The 20,579-nt window shown below is 36.0% G+C and overlaps 1 protein-coding gene across 4 annotated transcripts in view; it reads left to right on the forward strand.

Annotated features, from left to right (window-relative positions):
- Nucleotides 1-271: 271 nt before the first annotated feature.
- The window catches only part of LOC133515994 (sex determination protein fruitless-like), a 104,637-nt gene continuing 84,329 nt past the window's right edge, over nucleotides 272-20,579 (forward strand). Inside the window, exon 1 of one of the 4 annotated variants that reach the window (XM_061848654.1) lies at nucleotides 272-464. The gene's annotated coding sequence lies outside the window, so the exon portion shown is untranslated. The remainder of the gene's footprint in view (nucleotides 465-20,579) is intronic. The other 3 variants (XM_061848651.1, XM_061848653.1, XM_061848659.1) reach the window with 3 other exon arrangements.

Genomic DNA, 20,579 nt, shown 5'->3' on the forward strand with positions numbered 1-20,579 from the left:
TGAAAAAAAGTGACAACCCTAGTGTCGCTTGTTGTAACAACCTGCACTACTAGGCTTATCATCTCTTAAGTAAAAGAATTTGTCAGTCATACTTTAACCTCCCAGACGTACCCACGTTTTAATTGGATGCTAAATTCCAAATATTACAAATATTTTATAATATGAATTGTGTTAAGCAATCGATTCCAGGATAAGGTGATCCGTCGACACCATCAGCCCCACGTCTGTTTTAATGACTTTTCGTGACATTTTTAATAAGAACACTAGGGCGGGAAAGTGAGGCACGAGGCGAATGGGCGGGCGTTGCAGTCTCGCTTGCACAAAATGCACCACCCCCTGAGAGCACGATACGATTGCAGTTGCCGTCGCTGAACCGACGCGACCGCTCGCTCGCTGCGCCCTCGGCCCGCCGCGACGTTACGCGACCTGTAACGAGCTACCAGGCGAGCAGCAAGCGCCAGGAGGTAAGCCCTTACAATATAACCTAGCTCGCTCCCGCCGGCAGCGTTAGCCGCGCTCCGTCCTGCCCTCGAGCTGAAACAGTTTTCCCTTTTATCGCCGGAATGTGGGAAAGCGGGTATGTATCCCAACTCTCTCTTTCAATTTGTAACGACTTGCACTTGTGTTGTTTGATATCAAATGCTATTAATTAGCATCAATAGGCAAGCAAGTATATCGGAAGTCTTCGGATAGAACTTCGTGTTTTAATAAAAAAAAGCTTATTAGATTGACTTTAAAGTTGTAAAATCAATGTCACTAAATCAAACTTTCCATCGAGGCCAAACTTTGAATCAAGGGTTGGATTTTTTTGTAGAAATTTTTATATGTATGATCTGTATAGAATCTCATTTTATAATATTTATCCTAAGTAGTTCTTGGCATGTAGTGAAATCAAATTCAATCTTTCTTTTTTCTCAAATAATTTTAAAGTCGGATGTCAAATCAGTGCCATATTAAACTTTATTAAATAATATTTCTATGAACGAATGCAATTACGTTTTAAGGGATAATTTACTGAAAAGGAGAACAAAACCAAATATGGTACAACTGGATACGGGCATTTATCAGTTACTGCAACTGCCTGTAACAATAATAACAAACACAAGTAACAATAATAAATAAAATGTCTGTCTGTTACCTCTTCACCTTTAAACCGCTAACCCGATTTAGATGAAATTTCGTATGGAGATAGTTTGAGTCCTGGGACAGGATAGCTTTTATGTCCATCATCCCTTGAGAGGCTTAAAAGGGGAGAAGAATTTATTCCACACATAGGAAGTCGCGGGTTAGAAGTTAGTTTAATATGGTTATTACTACTATTTACTATTTATCGAATCCAAGTCCCAAAGGAATTATATAATCGTTGTTGGTGCTGTGGATTAAAAACTTATGTAACACTTTAAACTCTCGCGTTTTGTACACATATTTAATGTCAATAACGTTCGTTAATTTAGTTACGGTTATGCTTATGAAACTTCGCAGTAGTGCCGATGACTGTTTAATAATTAAATTATGGCAACTGTTACCCAAACATATACCGAGAATAATATATTCTATTGCAAAAAAATATTATTTTTTGTATTTGTCTTTCACATCACGGGACATTGGTGTTCCGGACATTTGGAAGGCGTGCGCTTAGCCGAAGACAACACGTAGAGTCCCTTTTGACACTTTAATGAAATGGAAGGGATATACCGAGCGGATGCTGCCCTTGTCCGTGTAATGGGTAGCACGAAAAGGCAGCACCCGCTAGTGTGTAAGGACTATTGAGAAGTTGATGGAATCTAAAATGAACAAGGGTATTGGGTGAAAGCGATGGACTAAATTCTAAGCGATGGGCGATAAGCTATAAAACCGGACACCTGCCTAACAACATGGTATACAATTTTATTTCCGGCAGACGGTGGCTCGCTCCCACAAGATGGGCCCCCACATAAAGCGACATCTATTATCTTAGTATTATTATAGGTACTTATTATGAATAAAAAAATCCCAATGCCTAAATCCTTTAAAGACTAACTAAAATATTATATTAATTTAATTCATTAGAGTATAAAGTGCACTTTATTAAAATCTTTTCGTTCAGCAAACCCACTGAATATCTATTACAAGTACAAATAAAAGCCCCGGAAATATGGCAACAATCTCCGCCGTCAAAGAACTTGTTGCCAAACAATAGCCGACGGCAAGTTGGCCGATGTCTGCGATCCGGAAACTTGTCGTCGGATGCCTCCCTGAAGTCAATGCCAACTAGTACCAGGATCACAGGGGTTGGGAAGGGCCCTGTTACTTGCTCCCAGCCCATTCCACTCTCAATCTCAAACACCCTATTTTAAAAAGGGCTTAATCACCTTGCGTTCTCATTTGAAGTTTGTCTCTTTAACGCGACAGCTTTGTAACCACAAACACCGATGACCTCCAATCGGGAAAAGAATTTCCCGCGAGCTAGCGACAGTCAATATTTGAAATTAAATGTTTTCCGTTGCGGTTCGCACTTAATTATCTGTTTTTAATTATAATTATGTATTCGGTGGCGTAAATTTTTAATATGAGCGAATGACTAATAAGTATCAGGAAAAAAAGTCATTTTTATTGGTATAAGCGTTTATTGCAGACTGTACTCTTCTTTCCACAGGCAACTAATACTCATCTAGACAATTCTAAAAACCCCAAACACAATTCGGTTGCGTTGTTTTATCACAGAGTTCCTATGGCCACCTCCTGTCTCCATCATCAAATCAGCTCGATGATACCACAATATTGCATCGCCACCCGACTTACATAATTATGTATACAAATTTTCAGCCTCATCGGAAACTGGGAAATGAGTCTTTAACTTTGCAAGTTAAAATAAAAGCTTGTAAAACATTATTTTACAATACACCCTAGAATAAAAAAATATATATTTAAAAATGAGTTTCTAGACACCCATGGTTTTTCTGGACGGTGTATCCAGAGCTTTAAGCAAGCAAGCTAACTAACAAGGAAAGGTACCCAACTGTCCGGTTCCGATTTGATTTATATTTACATATGTTATAGAGTAGTCTAAAATAACGGACACGTATTTTTTTTAGCTGCCCAAACTCAACCTATTGGGAGAAATTGTCCTCCAAAGTATTAAAAAGTTACTAAATCTTCTAACTCCTATAGAAAGTGATGCTCAAGCAATTTGCTAGTTAATGGCTTGTTTGAGTATATTAAAAAGATGGCCTAATTAAAATGTTTCATATTTTCTGGATGAGATGACTGTAATTATATGTAAAACTTTGAGCAATTAGCAATAGACTAAATTGAAAAAATTATACGTGTTTCACGCCAGACAAAGACGCAGATGGCCAAACGCGACCGAGCTCGCGTAAGATTCCGATATAATCCCTCATTATGTAACTGCCGTAACAAAGTCTGTAGAGAGTCTTCATTCAGGAATGTCTCCCTGCTAAGTTGTATTGTTTGTGTTAGAAGTTTTAAAAAACGCTCGGGGTGTTCAAAACTCAATCCCATTGTTCCAGGTTTCTTGATGTAAATGACCAATATTTCACTAATCACCGGATACTCTCAATCTTTCCCTTAAAAATTCTACCTTATCGCTCCCATTTTTTGGGAGCAACAACTCAAAATTAGAACCTTTTGAACTCTGCTGTGTATATGCACAAGTTTAATCCTCAAATCAATTGAAATGAAAGCTGTCGGTCACTCATGGTTACAGCGAATTTCAATCATCTCCAATATTATTATTTTTTCTCCCGGAAGTATGCCCATATCATTCCTCTCCCAAAAACCTCAAATTCTGCATCATTCTCCTATTGTCATTTCTCCATTCTTCCTATACTATGAACAGAACTTCCTATACTATTAATAGAACATAACGTTAACCATCGTCTCCTACACCATCTTTAGAAATTCGTTATTTAACCCCTATAATCTGGATTTCTCCACGGGAACACCACAGCAGTCACCGCTTTGGTTAACTTTGGTCGCTATTCGGTTCAATATGGAGTGCAAAAAACTAACTGTCCTAGTTCTTCAGTAGTGCCTTCAACACCGTAGATTTTGACATTCTTCTAGGCACACTCAACACTCTTAACATTTCTCTATTCTAATTTCATAGCTGCCTTTCTGGCAGGCGCCAGCATGGACAAGCTATCCGATTGGTATGAGCTCTCCGCTTGCTCGATCGATCGGAAAAAGGGATTTTTCCTCTACTGTCCGAAATTTGGGTATCATCATAATGGATCAGACGCTTTCTTGGCCTCCGCACATTGCTGCGGGGAGTCAAAACATTTTTAGATCCCTACACGCTCTTCGATGGCTGCAGAATCCTCTCTCTTCGTCTTCACACCAAACAGACTCTTATTCTCTCTTCTAGAATATGGTGACATTGCGTTTTTGAACTTAGTAAGGAATTGCTGCATAAGTTTACCGGTTACCGATCTGCCAACGCAGAGATGTCGTTACTTTTCATCTCTCTCATCAACCCCTGTTCCCCATGTTACCTAACCGAGAGATTTAACTATCTGGCTGAAGGCAGAGATCACCGCTTATGTTCAAGTTCTTATCTCACGCTTGCTATTCCTCCGCGCGAACGTATGCTAATTCTTTTACGATGCGCGCTGTGAACTTGTGGAGCGAGTTGCCTCTGTCGCTCAAATAGTCCCAGTCAGCGTCATTCAAGGCTAATCTGAACAAGCTTTGGTTTTCCGAATAAGCATGATTTGGTTAAAAGGATAGTGGCCGCTTCTCCATATAAACTATTCCCCATTTTCCTCTCTGCATATTGACACCATGGAAAATACTTTCACACAATTCATAATTGTAAATTAGCAATACCTATTAACTTTTTTAGCCCTCTCGCACATGAAAGGAGGCCTGTGCCCAGCAGTGGGACGTATATAGGCTGAATTATTATTATTATTATTAACTTTTTTAATATGAAAAAATCAAACGAAGGGGTATAGCCGTGGTTAATTTACATCAAATTGCGTAAAAATATTTTCTATAATGTTAATATTCAGAGAGGAAAATGGGGACCACGTTTACGTATGGAGAAGCGGTCACATGACGTCGCTCCCTTTCGTCTTAAGTTTTTTTTTTTAATTTTGTAGCTGTTTGTGGTCTTTTAGCAAAAACGCTTCTAAGTTTAGAAAGTGAATAAAAATTAAAGCCCGACCAGAAATATATGATCATTGTCAAGAGGGCGCTGTTATTCTCATGTATAGAATGACAGTTCAGTTTAGTATGCAAAATTTATTTCCAATGAAATTCCGCATCAATATGGCGCGTGATCATATATTACTGGTCAGGGTTTAAAAAAGATGGGATCGGTAAATACTTACTGAATGGTGTGTAAATTGTGTTTGACTAAAAAATACAAGAAACACGTATCTACGGTATAAAAATTTAAAAAATACATCGCTTTCTATCAACAATTGTCCTCACGCCAATATAAATATTAATTTCTATTAAAGCAGTAGTCGTGAAAAGCACTATGTAATGCCTCGGCCGGTAACGCTAAAGATGGACTCGTATTATTTGAGGGCTAACGTGTCGACCCTCAAACTCACTCGTCCATCTTTGAGCGGTTTTCCGGCCTCTCCTACAATGTACTATAGTTGTTTACTCTACTACTATTAGTATTGATAGTAAAGGGATTGGATGAAATGAACATTGAAATAGAACGGAAGAAGTCATTCTTATATTGATAGTCTCTGTGTCTTATAGGTTTGATCTATCTCACCGTACACGCAACGGCTTTCAGAACCTACCTCAATAAGGTTGTGTTGTTAGTACACGTGAAAGGGCTTTTTGACGGAGATTTTGAGAGAAAAGTTTACCTACCATCTGCTTTTTTAAAACTTACAGCTTTTGAGTTATTTCAAGACATGAAGACTATTGATTAAAATATAGAAAAATAGTGTCCCCAGATGCCAAATCAGTTTTGACGGTACTCCTAGGTCACATAACTGACGCTGATTTTGGGAACGTTTTTTTTTTCTAAATAATAATAGTCCTCGTGATTTTGAGTTGAAATAGGTATCCCTTAGGTTGTTAGTTTGTAAAACTTACACTTTATAAAATCTTATCTTACAAAATTTTGAAGTATGCTAAAACTTTTAAAGTGACCTCACTACCAAATTTATTATAAAATTTTTAATCCTCGTATCTGTGACATAACTGAACTTTTGATATTACTAGAGGTATGTACATGACAGCAATGTATGGTAAAAACATGCACTTCGTTTGATCAAAAAACGTGTTACATCTGTTCATCTATTGTGGGGAGACGATGTTACCGACATATAGGTAAAAGCTATTAAATTAATGACACCTCTGCTTGACGCACTTGAAACTTTATCCATACATATAACATTGTATTGTGTAGTTACTTTAAACAAATAGAATAATGACAAGCCCGTATTTATTCAGTAATATATGTAATGCTACGGTTAACGATTTTGGACTTATTTTTGGACAAGAGGATTGAAAAGACATTCGTTATTTGATTTAAAAAAAATTATAAGAATCTTGGAAGCTAAATCGGCTTAAATGTCGCCTTTTAAGAATGCAATAATAAGAACTATCATTTACAGGAGTTTACAATACACTATTAAAGTTTTGCGACCGTTTTTTCCACAAGAATATCTCAGCAAAATATCATATAATCTATTGGTTAGTAGTATGGCATTACCTACATACTTTTTCATTATAAGTAGGCATAATAAAACGGAATTATAGGTAAAAAGTAATGTAAATGAGGCTGAAATATATTTACGAATAGAGTTATTTTCTCCACAGGTAGTGAATAATACATTAAATAAGTAAATATAATGATAAAATTGAACATAAGTACCTAAATAATCATTTGAAATAAGAAGATACTCTACCTACTGTAACAATTGTATCAAACGAGTCGTTTATAACAGTATAAATAGAAAAGTCAACCTCTAAGAGTCTACGAATTACATTATATTATTAATATCGCACAAGCAAAATCCTTAAAAAATGCTAGAATTGTAATTGAGGTCATACCGCCATATGACCTATATTACAATTCCAGCCTTTTCTGACAACATTCACACACGACGCAATAGAGTAAGCGTTTTTATTACATTTTTCAGTTTCAAAAAGTACTTAATAGTTTGCATAGCTCTTGAATGTAGGACACTTCGCCGACAGAACTGATTTACTTTGCCTTACCTATTCTCTCTAATAAAGTCAAAGCCACATGAAGCGTGTAAAATATATGCTGTGCGTTATTATGATGATCACGTCAAGCACGTTGCCACGTGTGGCGAGCGTCTTGTCTCATTGGAGCGTTTACCCGCCTGACTGAGCACTCACGGGTTTATTCATAAAATCATATCAGAAGCTCGAACGGTGATTTATTTACATAAATACTGACTTAGATTTAGAGCTTTGTAATCTTTGGTTATTTGTGAGCTTAGTATGACAAATTCGATTTGATATGTTCAGATTAAGGTTAGTTATGTTTGAATTCAAAACAAAACTTACGTTCTTATGGTACTGATCACTACACCTTATAAAACAAACTCACCCGCCGCGTCAGTCTATCTGTATATTCGCGATTATTTCAAACACTACTGACAAATTTTCATGCGGTTTTCACCCATCAATAGAGTTATCCTTTTGTGTAAATTGTTTGAAAAAAAAGACGATTTTTGCTAATGATATCGAAAATATCACGCTTTATTATCCGTGCGAAGCCGGGGTGGGTCGCATCGAAAATTCTGTAAATAATCGTGTGTCCCGTGTGTTTTAAGAAGATAGAATCTGTTGATATTTAAGTTGTTGAAATATTGTGCGGTACAGTTTGTTATGCCCTAACAATAGTGCGAAATACTCCACAAGTGTAAGTCCGTGTGTAAGCCGCTTTATTCGCACTCGAGATGACTCAGTCAAAGCTTCGTTGTTATTGTATTTAAGTAGAAATGTGAGCTGTCGTTTCGTCCACATAAAAAAATGAATATTTTTATATACAATCCTAGTTCAATATTTTTTTAAATAATACATATATAATATGTGTGGCGCTCATAGGGTTAGGTTTACCTTTAACCTTAACCTTTAGATTCTCATAGCTCGCAGATGTAAAACTACAATAGAAAAACAATATCGTGTTACACCTAGCTTGGCCCCCAAGATACTTCAAGATCTGTCGCAAGAATTTTCTGAATCGACTTTTGTGAACTGTCTCTCGCAAAGAAATTCTAGGTTAATAGTAGGTACCTAAGTACACTTATGTAAATATGAAAATGCATTTTTCAACTTTATTGTATGAGGCACGAGTGACATGGCATAGTAATGGTTTTGACGCAGAGGAGAACGCATTCTCTTCACTTGATTACATTCATGGTATGCCATTCACCATTCCTTGTTATTCAAACCGAGCAGACCGATTGGAAGTATATCCGATTAGCAATATTTTTTCCCTTTGTATTAAGATTTGTAGCACTATTAAGGTGACATTTGGATGTCAACTGCAGCTGCACTACTGTTGCGGCATTAGAAGCATTCCATGAAATTGTCTACCGTTGTCTCGTACAAACGCGAATTTTCTGAAGATTTGCAGGAGTTTTCTTTTCTGTAACTAATGGCCAAAAATATGCACAGAAAAAGAATCACCTGCTTTAAACTCCGAAAAAAAGTCGCGACACAGGAAATAAAATGCGTCCGTACGGGACAGCCCGTGGAATGCTCCATTAGCAGTAATGCAGCGTGTGTCAAAGCCGCAGCAGTAATGTCATGACAGTGATGCAGTAATGCAACAGTACCGCAGTTACCACCCGAACGTCACTTTAAGCTAATCCATAAAAAAGAATTAATTAGACTGGCCACAAAACTTAAAGGAATGGTGGAAGAGATCGGGCGCAGAATATATAGAGATCATTGCCAGGATGGACTTATGAATTTAATTTAATCTAATGTAATTTATTCATTCATTTAATTTTTAATTCTAAAGTAATATTTATAATCAATGGCTATGATTTTTTTTCTTTATTAATATATGGATCGTCATTATCTGAAATATATTAATTTTATAAGAGGTAACGATGCCAGCGTTATGGGATCTTTGCCGCAGGCGGAGGCTTTAGAAGGGGTATTCTTTTTATAACTAATTTGTTCATTAGTATATCTTTTACTTTTAGTTTTATTTAATATTAGTTTAATTTTTAAGTATTTTTATTTTATGGCTAGTTTAGTTTTAATTTTAAACCCTGTGATTAAGGCATTTAATACCTAATATAAGTTTTTATTATTATACCGCTAGAAATTTATAATGATTTATTTAATTTTATTTAATTTATATTTTTTATTATTATTTTATTTATTTTAGCGCAGGCGGTGACGAATGTTTGAATGGAAACCCGCCGTTTCTGTAATAGCTAACCATATTCTTATTTCAAAATTGTAAATATAACAAATTTGATAAGGAGCGATATTAAGCACTTTCGAGGGGGAAGTACTTATTTTGCATGATGGCCGTGATGTCCCTGATAGCCGCCTTGCGATTGTGGGACATCACGACCCTTCGCGTAAACAAATAATTTCATTTATAAATACCTAAGTGCATGTACTTATAAATTGTTAAATGTATCCAAATCACATAAAATATCTCTTCCCTTATCACTATATGATATAGGAAAATCAGTTCGAACTTACGAGCCAATTCGAACGTATACTGATATTAGAATGATATCTAACTGATTTCTTTTAGTTATCGTGCATTTTCCCCTTACTTGTACATGTAGTGGCGTGGGTGAGACCCACGATAGCTAAATAACACTTAGAGAATTTAACAACTGAGTCGCCTTTAAAAGCTTACCCCTCTCTCGAAAACATCAGCCAATGGTGTATTGTATGGACTGACGTTTATCTAAGATGGCTTTCTGTACGTTACGTACTTTTGATGCGCCCCTCCCCCGCAAATACCGGCAGCCTGTTCTGTACAAAAAAATACAGACAAGGCGTCTCCAGTAGTTAAATCGTCCAAGAAATAACATGATTCAATTATCTTTGGGGAATACATTACAGGATCGCATTGTGTCGATTTGTAAGCAACATGACTATAATTTGTATGTGAAATCTTGTATCAAAAAACAACACTAACAATTACAAACAACATAGTTATGTTTTAATGAAAAAAAACTTAAGACGGAAACGGTTGTAATAGCACATTGTGCAATGAGGGGGGTAAGTGAAAATTTGGATACGAGGGTGGGACCCGAGTTTGCAATATTCTTACCCCCGGAGTTACACACAATGTTTTTCATCACACTTGCGAAGAAAAAACTAAATTTTAAACGAAGTAATTCTAATATCAAACATTCGTCTGCCATTTTGTAATTTCTTGACAGGTTAGCATCGAGGTCTGTGACCTCAATTTTAAAAGCAAAACTCATTTATGCTACATACTTGGTTTGTATGAATAAGTGACATAATTTAAAAAAAGCTATAACTCCCTAAGGAGTTATAGTTTTTTTTCACAATCTAACTCCCACGGGAACAAAATAGGCCTTTGTCCTTCAGTACACCTGCATGAAATAAGAACTTTTTCGAGCAAGTGTGATGAGAAGTAAGTTACTGCTACGGCGTAGCTCGTAGCGCCGTAGCTGCATCTACGCTTGTTTGCATTCAATTCTAATAATATTGTTGGATTCAAGTCCCATTCAGTGCTAATCACGACACGTTGTCGTTTTTTCTCGAAGTATTTTCGCTACATACCGGGAAACCTATGTTATCGGCTACAACGTAGCGCTATGAGCGTAGCTCAGCGGTGAATGTGTTAAACACGCGTGGTCAGTATTTAAAGGATACCTTATTTCTGTGTAATTGAGTAATCAAAAATAAATATCAGTATCTGCTCTGTTTTTTTGCTAATTCAGATAGAGCACACGAAAAAATATGACAGTGGTCATATTTAAAATTAAATGGAAGTCAATACAATTTTAACGTTGTCTAAGTTAATTTGAGTGAGTTGAAAGCAGCGTGCTGGGAAATCAAAGTTTTGAGATAGTTTATAAAAGCTGCCACGCTACCAGGCGAGCAGAAATAGCGCGGCGGTGAGCCAGGAGCGGGGTGGCCCTGATTTTACACGTGCCGCCAACGCAATATACACGCTGCATAGTTACATTGCATTGCACCGACGAAGGCTGCGCGTTACACGGACGTACTTGCATGTGTGCGGCCTTTATGGTTTAGAACTCGGAGCTTTAACTTTATTAGCAGCTCAATTGAATCGAGGACCGACAACTTCAGTTTCTGTAAGCGGGGATATTCTGATTTTCTGATTTTTAATGCGGTAAAAATGAGTGGTTTTGACTGCTGGGCTATTTGTCGAATTTTAATCAAACGAACGTCTAAAAATTAAAAACTCGGGAAAATGTTTTTTTGACAATAAAAGCCGACAAAAAAACCGTTATGAAGGCAACGTAATATATTTTACGGTAATGTCTGCAACATTTTCAGTCGATCAGCCATTCAGACCCCACTTTAAGAGGTGATATTATATATCCATTTAACACTTGACAGTAACGCCAGTAACATCAATTATCCAGAGCTTTAAATCCAAACTTAAATGGATTTCAATTACATCTAAATATACTCCGTTTTCCGTTAATTGACTTTTATTCTACTGTTGCCTACTTATAGCTTAATATCTCCACAATAACACTAGGTATATTTTAGACTGTTCAAGATTTTTTGACCTTTCAAGAATATTGAATGCACATCATTAGATATTAATATTTTATGCATCAGATATTAATATTTTATGCATTAGGAAGAGTCCAAAAAGATGGACGTGATTTTTTTAAATAAAAACTATTGCGGTCTGTAGTTTGCAGTATAGTATCAAACAGTACAGTTACATAGTATCAAAAAAGATATTAAGATAGGAAAATCCAATCTATGTTTTTTTTTTACTTTTTTAAAAATGATTTTCGTGTATTTTATATGTATTTCCATGTACATTTATTCTGAGGTTGAGCAATAAAGAGGATTTGTATTGTATTGTTGTATCTTAGGTTTCGTCTGAAATATCTACAAAATATTCCGTAATTTAGCCAGACATTCGCAATCTTATAATTTTAAATATTTACAAGTATAAGCTTTAAAAAATATCTTGAAATCAAGAGGAGCACAATACGGCCCGATTCGAAGAATGATTAAGAACGTTTAAAATTTTGGAAAGATCTTTAAAAGATCGATAACTAAACGACATGTCAAAATTGACGTTTATTTCGATTCCGCAGTGATCCCAATAAGATCTATCTACGATATTTCTAACGTCATAGTGACATTGGTTGCCCGAATCGAGCTGCTTCTGTCAATTATACGACATACAAACGATATCTAAATGAGAACTTATCTAAACCAGAACTTATCGTTATCGTATTTCATTCTTCGAATCGGGCTGTTTGTCTATTCTAAGCTACATAGAAAAAACCGGTCAAGTCCGAGTTCGTTTCAGTGTGAAGTCAGGGTTCCGTACAAACTTTGAAAAAAATATCTCGTGTAACTAACATGAAGGCGAAAGACTTTTGATCAGAAGTAGTTATATTAGGTATAATTGTTTACAGCGCCATCTATCGGCAAATTGTCTAACTAATTTGCGCGATGTTGGTTTTTTCTTGGATAATTCTCTATCATGTGAACCGATTTTAAGAAATTGTTCTTTTATTTGAAAATAAGTGCCTTTAATGTAATCTCATAGAAATTTCAAGTGTAAAACACACACACACACACAAGTTGGTTAAATTGAAAATTCAATTCGGTAATGTTTTTTTGTTAATTAAAAAAAAAGTTACAACGATAGAGATTTGATTGTATTTTTCCTGTAAAATTAATAGTATTGTTAATATTATGTAAAAAAAACATAATTTCTCTTCGGTAAACTTCGAAGGTATGGGGAGGGGGATGGTATTTTTTTCACATTTACCTTCATAAATCACTTTTTTTTACTATGAAAAAAAAAGAAAGTAAGTAAGTAAATAAATATTCTTTATTGCACCAACAATTATACATTTTACATACATGTAAAACTACAAATGAATTTTAAAGGAAAATAGAACCAAGTAACAACAGGCGGTCTTAAAAAAAAATTAAAAAAATTTAAATTAATTAAATTAAGAAAATTTGTTTTGGTATGTACAATTTCAGCTAATCCAAATGATACCCCACTTGACCTAGTCACTAGACTTTGAAATTTTGCCCTTTCTTCATATTGGGCATTTTCCATACTTAATAAAAAATATATTTTTTTAAATAATACTTTCAATGTGTTGTTCATTACTATATTTACTATTCCAAATTTCAAATCAATAGCTTATGTGGTTCTCAAGATATTTAGCGATGTGACAGACAGACGGACGGACGAGTCGCACCATAAGGGTTCCTATTGTACCTTTTTGGTAAGGAACTCTGAAAACAAAATACTGTAAGAATGGTCGGAAAATTGTAATTATTGGTGGTTAGCGAGCGGCGCGCGGCACCACGCCGGGAGAACTCACTTTGCTGCATTTACTATAACTTTATAAACTCCAGGTAACTTTGCTCTCGTCTCCACTAATGTTTATATCAATTTTCCTCACTTAAATTCAATAAATGTTTCACGCTTGTTAACAGACGATACAAATTAGTCTTCTTCTTTATTTGAGTACTTATAGATACATTATTACATTCACCTAGTAAGAAATAAGTTATCTGCAAAGCTACGCTTAGAAATAATATTTTATTTACTTTTGTTATATCTAAATCGACCTTTATAATAATTATTAATATAGAATTAAAAAAAAATATTATTAAATGAAATATAAAATAAAATAAAAATAAATTTTCGGACAATAAGGAATCCAACGTATACAACATAACTAAATTACATTTTTAAAATGCAATGTCATACATATTAAACAACACTTTTTTTATTGTGTGTGTTATTTACGCAGCCAGTTGTGTGTTGTGTGGCGCTGGATGTTACTTTGGACGCAAAGAGTTGACCTTATTTATTTAAAGTTTGAATCGTCCGTGCGGTAATATGAGCGTTACAGTCAATGAAGTAAATAATCACAAGGCATTAGCAATCTACAGGGGAAAATCTGAAATGTCTAAGTATTCCAACAACATAATTGAGGTCTGTCGAGTGGACTGATGTATATTGGCTAGATGATGACAGAACATCGTTTTTCATATTAAGTCGTATTTATTTGAGGAAGCCTTATGACAGGGCGCATGTTGGTTATTACGTACAGGAAACCTGTTATTAGTGTTCTACCTATAAGGCGCATTTAGTTTCAGTACCTATACCATAGTTAATAGTACCTATTCTGGACATACAATCATTACATGATTAAAGCTCGTAGCATTTACTCAATTAACGTTTAGACATGGTGATGTGAATGAGTTGATACAATTTAAGTGCTAGTTAATTTAATTATTAAGGGGGTTTTTATGAGGTTTTAAATAATAGATTCAATTCTTTATATACCAAATGGGATATAATTTCCGCGCTATGGCCGCGCTAGACATCAACCACCCCACCATAGCAGGTGGAAAACTCATTCCAAATTTTTAATTTGCAGAATACCGGTTGCGAACGAATATTATAATTATTATCAATGATATCCTTTTCTGCAGAGTCGATGATGTCGTAAGAACTTGAGGACGTCGATTCGCTCACTAACAATACACCCCATGCCGCTTGACTTTTAACTGTTTAAAAGTAAAACATACGAGTAAATATCTCGTCCCTCCGTCCTGTTTTAGCTTCGGTAATTGCCCTTAAACGTACCTACCGATCACAGTGAATGCTGAATAGGTACTATAGGCACGTCCTATTCATATGTATTTTTAGTACATTGGGCAACTATCCAATTGAGGGTTGCCAGCGATTATACTTAGTTCATGTTCCAAGTCCGTTATGTATTGTATTACGTAAATTTATTAATTGTTACTACACGACTTTGAAAAGGTTTTTCTCTAATACTATTTTTTACTTCCAAACTTGAACCACTGGGAGGGCTTGGACACTTTTTCTTTAAATGACGAAGAAGGGAATATAGTTATTATTTGGTTTTTTATGTTGGAGCGTTCACTAGTATTAGGGAAAAGTATCGATAATTTAATTTATCGCTATAGGAACTTTCTATGTGTCTACAAATTATGCCTCCTAGATTCCGAGGTGTGGTTATTAATTTATTAACGTGTATTATGTGTCACATCATAATTAGGAATCTAAATCAAGATAGGTTTGTGTATTTGTATCATTTAGCATACTCGGAATCACGAGTACCAATTTATGTGATAAATTAAAAGCGGTCTAAAGCACTCCGGTTTACCCGACGTATGTCAGGGTGCGCAGCTCTCTCCCATAAGCATCTTTTATTGCCCCTACGATTCGAACTTCTGAGCAATGTGATCAATGATATAGTGATATAGTCAAGCTATAATAAAGCACAGTTTGAATGGTGCTTGTTATGCACCACGTAGAAACAACTAATTCTATTAGATTGCATTTCGGTTCCAGCATTATAACTTTTCGCATAATAGGCAAGCGCTCTTTGGAGTATCAGTCTACGTAACGAGTACAATTGTGACAAACAACCGACCGCAATAAATTAACAAGTTAACTTACAGTTAACGAGGCAGCCGTCTGTGTAAACTGCTAACTAACCGGGCGATACGTCGCTCTGCTGCTGCGAGTGCAATTTACTTTACACACCATCGTTTTTAAACTTACATGCCTGACCTGAATGGGAAATTTGGTTAGCTTTACCTGTATTCCCTTTAGAAAATGCAGGAATTCACTATTTTTAATAACGCTTGTAGTGCCTCCTCCAAATGCAGTAAGCTGCAATAAGTTTCCAAAGCTGCTAAATATGTTTAAACACAACTGCTGCTTAATATTGAGTTGATTTAAAATATTACGCGTGCCTATGACACATTTGCGTTCATGGTTTATTTCAAATAAATCGTAAATGATTCCGACAAACGAGTTTTGCAGCATAGACAGTTATTAAATATCCTTACGCAGCGAATGGCTTTGTATCTATTTAAAGAACCGCGTTGTATTTACAGAGGCTAGTTGGTGCGGACGTGATAATGTCGACCGACTCGCGCGCACACAATTAACCTCCCACTCTAACGAGCACGTACCGACGGGGAAAACAATTCTACAAACACGGAAGGTTTTTGAAGTCCACGAACTGAGGCAATATGTGTACAATACTATCGGTATTTCCACTGTTTCTGACTAGTAAGCAAAAGGTAAACTAGAAATAGAAATTTTACAGTATGTATGTAAAAGACAATACAACTTAGGGTAGGGCGGGGCTAGTTGAGCACAGGGACTAATTGGACAATTAAAGCATCTCTAAAACTAAACATACAACAAAGGGGTTTTAGAGAAGAATACGTTGCCTGACTAATTATGTAAATTATTACCACACAGGATAAAAACGTCAATATTTTTTTTTTGTTATCATAACTTCTGGATAATATTCATATGTTAGTACATGTTTGTAATTAGTTAAAATCGCATAAATATTCAGAGGTTTCTTAATTATTATTTTTTCATTAATTGGACCTTTTCTTGTGTATAACCCAGTCAAATTAAGGGTTAAACCTCGGAAATGGGACATAGAAAAGCTAGAAACTCGTATACACCTTAATTATGGCGTTCTAAAGTTATGTCAGGTCTTCATAAAATCGGTTTTTTGCGCTAGACCTAGATTTAAATATCATTAGCTCCAATTATATTTAAATCTAGGTAAGAATGGTTTTGAGCCTTGAGGCAACTTATAGAACACCATAATGAAGGTATAGGTCCGGTATAGGTATCTATACGAATTTCCAGCTTATTATATCTCCTCTCTTCCGAGGCTGACCCCATTTTTAGGTTTAAGTTGACTTAGCTAATACCTAGTATACCAACTCGTACTAGCAATATTAATATAAACCGCTTGATACACGTTTTTATTAAATTAAAAGTTTACTGAAAAAAACCTTGCATTGGTTAAGAACAGACAACTGAATGAACATAGGCAAGTGAACACAGACAGAAGTGACACAAGGCAAAAACAATGAAACAATAAAGTTTGTAAAAGCAGGAAACGGTCCAGGAGTTTGCAATGTAGTTACAATCATTTATCCAGTACTTGACAAAACTCCGCAACCCGTTAACACCTAAACCCTCAAAGCAAGTATACTATAGAGTTGCCACATGCGTGCACCCATGAGGTACAGAACATACGCAATGCTCCCAAATTAAAAACACACACACACACATTTTAACATTTCTGACAACGTATCAAAAACAATAATCCACCAAAAGGATTATGGAAGATTGTTTATTAAGGCAAGAAATCGAATTCTCAAACGGTTTTTAGAAAAAATAAACAACAAAATGAAGATGCAAACGTATCTCATGTAAAGGTTTCTGAACATACTTAGCTACAAAATCCGCAGTAAACAGTGATGAAGCAGTGTCCAAAAATACATAATTTGTCTACTAAATCTAATTCTGGCATACCAAAATTCACGTTTCCTGTGGTTACGGTATTTATGACATGTATAAGTAATATGACCTATTATATCTGTCATTTTTATAGTTTCGATTAATGACATGTTCCGAATTGGTAGATATGTATATATGTATCCGTCCAAATGCACCTCAAACACAAGATAGGTACTCTTGTGTAGAATGTTTAGTGAGAAAGGGAAAGGTGATAACAATGATAGAATAAAATAGATTACATGTAAACAATTACATGCATGCCCATAACCATCGCAGAGACGTATTTACCAAGGGTCAAGGGGGCCATGGCCCGGGGCGGCAGGCTGCGAAGGGCGGCGCAGGCTCCACGTTTCGTAGGCGCCGAGAAAAAAAATGCTTTTGTGTTAGTGCCCACTGGCCCAAAGCGCCAAATATTAAAATACGCCTCTGAACCATCGTACACACCATTTCGAAACTTGTGGAGTCTATATTATCATCAGCCAATATGCCTAGAGACAAAAATGACCCACTACCCCAGTGGTACATAAAATTGGTGACTGTATTATGGTTGGCCTAGACGACGGGTACAAAATGGGTGGCATAAGTATTGTGCTATTTATCCAAAGCTTTAGACGTCATTAATCATAAATTGCTTTTAAATAAGTTACAAATAGTTTTCATTCGTCTTTTTTACAAGCGATGTTTAACCAGCCCCAAAACACTTGCGTTTAAAGCAAGCGAAGGATTTAATACTTTTGTAGGGTTTGATAAGTGGTTTGCTACCGAGAGAAAAACCACACCAATGCGAAGAAAATACCACCTACTTCTTCTTCCTCGCACTGTCCCGGCATTTTGTCACAGCTCATAGGAGCCTGGAGTCTCCTTGACAACTAATCCCAAGATTTGGCGTAGGCACTAGTTTTTACGAAAGCGACTGCCATCTGGCCTTCCAACCCAGAGGGAAACTAGGCCTGGTTGGGATTAGTCCGGTTTCCTCACGATGTTTCCTTCACCGAAAAGCGACTGGTAAATATCAAATGATATTTCGTACGTAAGTTCCGAAAAACTCATTGGTATGAGCCAGGTTTGAACCTGCGACCTCCGGATTGCAAGTCGCACGCTCTTATCGCAAAAACCTACAAAAATACACTTACTTACTTAACTGAAAAAGGTTCCAAATCGAATCCCAATGCAAACTCAACTCAAAATACAACTCTAGCATCAGTTTAAGAAGGATAAAGAGTGTCTTGAAAACCCTTGCCTTCAGTTATCGTGCATTTCGCTCGTACTTGTCCATACATGTACTGGTGCAAGCAAGACGCACGATCACTAGATAATAAGATTCGAATATCATTCTGATGGCAGTGTAGGTTCGAATTGGCCTGTTTGTCGACGTGATTGATTTGTAGCAATGACAAATTGCAGCTTTCTAGCCCTAACGATCAATTAGCAAAGCCGCGGACGGACAGACGAACAGACAGACAGGGCGAAATTATAAGAGTTCCTATTTAACTGCGGGACTCTATAAATATAAATTCCTGATAGACTCGTAAGAGTAAAAATTATGATTTAGTAAATCGAAATAAAAAACATTAACATTTTGCATTAACTAAATTAAAGTAGGTAAAATCACGTGGGTAACTTGGATTTAAGGAGATTTATAAAAATCGAATAATGCAGATTCAAAAGGAAAATTTTGGCTAATAATAAAACAATATATCATTATTTCTGAGATTAGTTAACAAAGAAGACTGGCAATCCCAATAACGCTGCAAGACTATCTTACTATATATTATTTATAACTTGGAAATATAAAATTGTTTTGCCATTGTATAAAAATATACCTATCTAAAACGCTTCTATCATGTTTGAATGTACTTTTGTGCCTGTTATAGCGTTCAGGGAAATTATACGTAAACAAAAAATTATTAATTGTCAACATTTGCACCAGATAGAAACCCACGCGAGCATCGGAGACAAAATCCATTTTATACGATAAATCTTTATGAAAAGAGCTGTTACTCTTCAAACTACTGGATCGATTTCTGTGAAACATAGTTGAGAACCACCGCAATAAGACGCGTTTTCACATAAAGCATCAAAATCGGCCCATCCATAAGAGAGCTACGATGCCAGACAGACGTATTAACGGAGAAATTAATGATTTACGATATATGTAATACTTCGGAACAGCCTGTCTGTAGATACACGGTAATTAAAGAGTATGTCATATCACTAGTGTCACTTTAATCTTATTGTCATCGTGAACGACAAATATATATTTATTAATGATTTATTTGAAATAATTTAATTAAAAAAAATGTTTATCTAATCAAATAATTTACCATATTAGAACATTCCTGAGAAGGAACTCTACTCGGGATCTCGGTCAATGTCCAGAGAGTAGAGACACGTTGTATATTATACGTATAGACTAATAGCAATCTTGCTATTTATTAATAAACAATAATGACAAGAACATTTGCGTTATATACGGATACTTAGCACCAATACTAACATAATACTAGTATTGCAAAATCCGTCCATTATGGTTCTTTATCTCATTTTTCTCATGTTGGTATCCACATCAGGGCTCCGATAGGTACTTGGACGCCATTCGAACTTCGAAAAATCTGTTATTGATATAAGAGCCCGGTAACGATTTTGGCAGCAGATTTTGGAGCAAAAATGTAAAATTGATAGATTTAGTCGTTGAAATTGTACATCTTTTGTTACGTAATATCTATGTGTAGATAGATATTACGGTGCGGAGATTAACCTGGATAAATACCTACGACACCAACATATCTACATCAACTCAGACAGCCAGGCTGCTCTGCTGGCACTAGAATCCCTTGAGTCAAACTCAAAACTAGTCCAGAACTGTAAAACAAACCTCAATGCACTGGCAAACTCCAACAAAGTCACACTTAGATGGGTACCAGGGCACTCCGACATTAACGGAAACGAAGAAGCGGACGAACTTGCTAGAAAGGGCGCAGACACACCCCTGGTCGCAAGGGCGGATCCACCGTTGTGGGCACGATGGGCATGCCCACAACCCTAATAGGGTGCC

The sequence above is a fragment of the Cydia pomonella genome, chromosome 3, assembly GCF_033807575.1.
Source record: "Cydia pomonella isolate Wapato2018A chromosome 3, ilCydPomo1, whole genome shotgun sequence".
Taxonomy (NCBI): domain Eukaryota; kingdom Metazoa; phylum Arthropoda; class Insecta; order Lepidoptera; family Tortricidae; genus Cydia; species Cydia pomonella.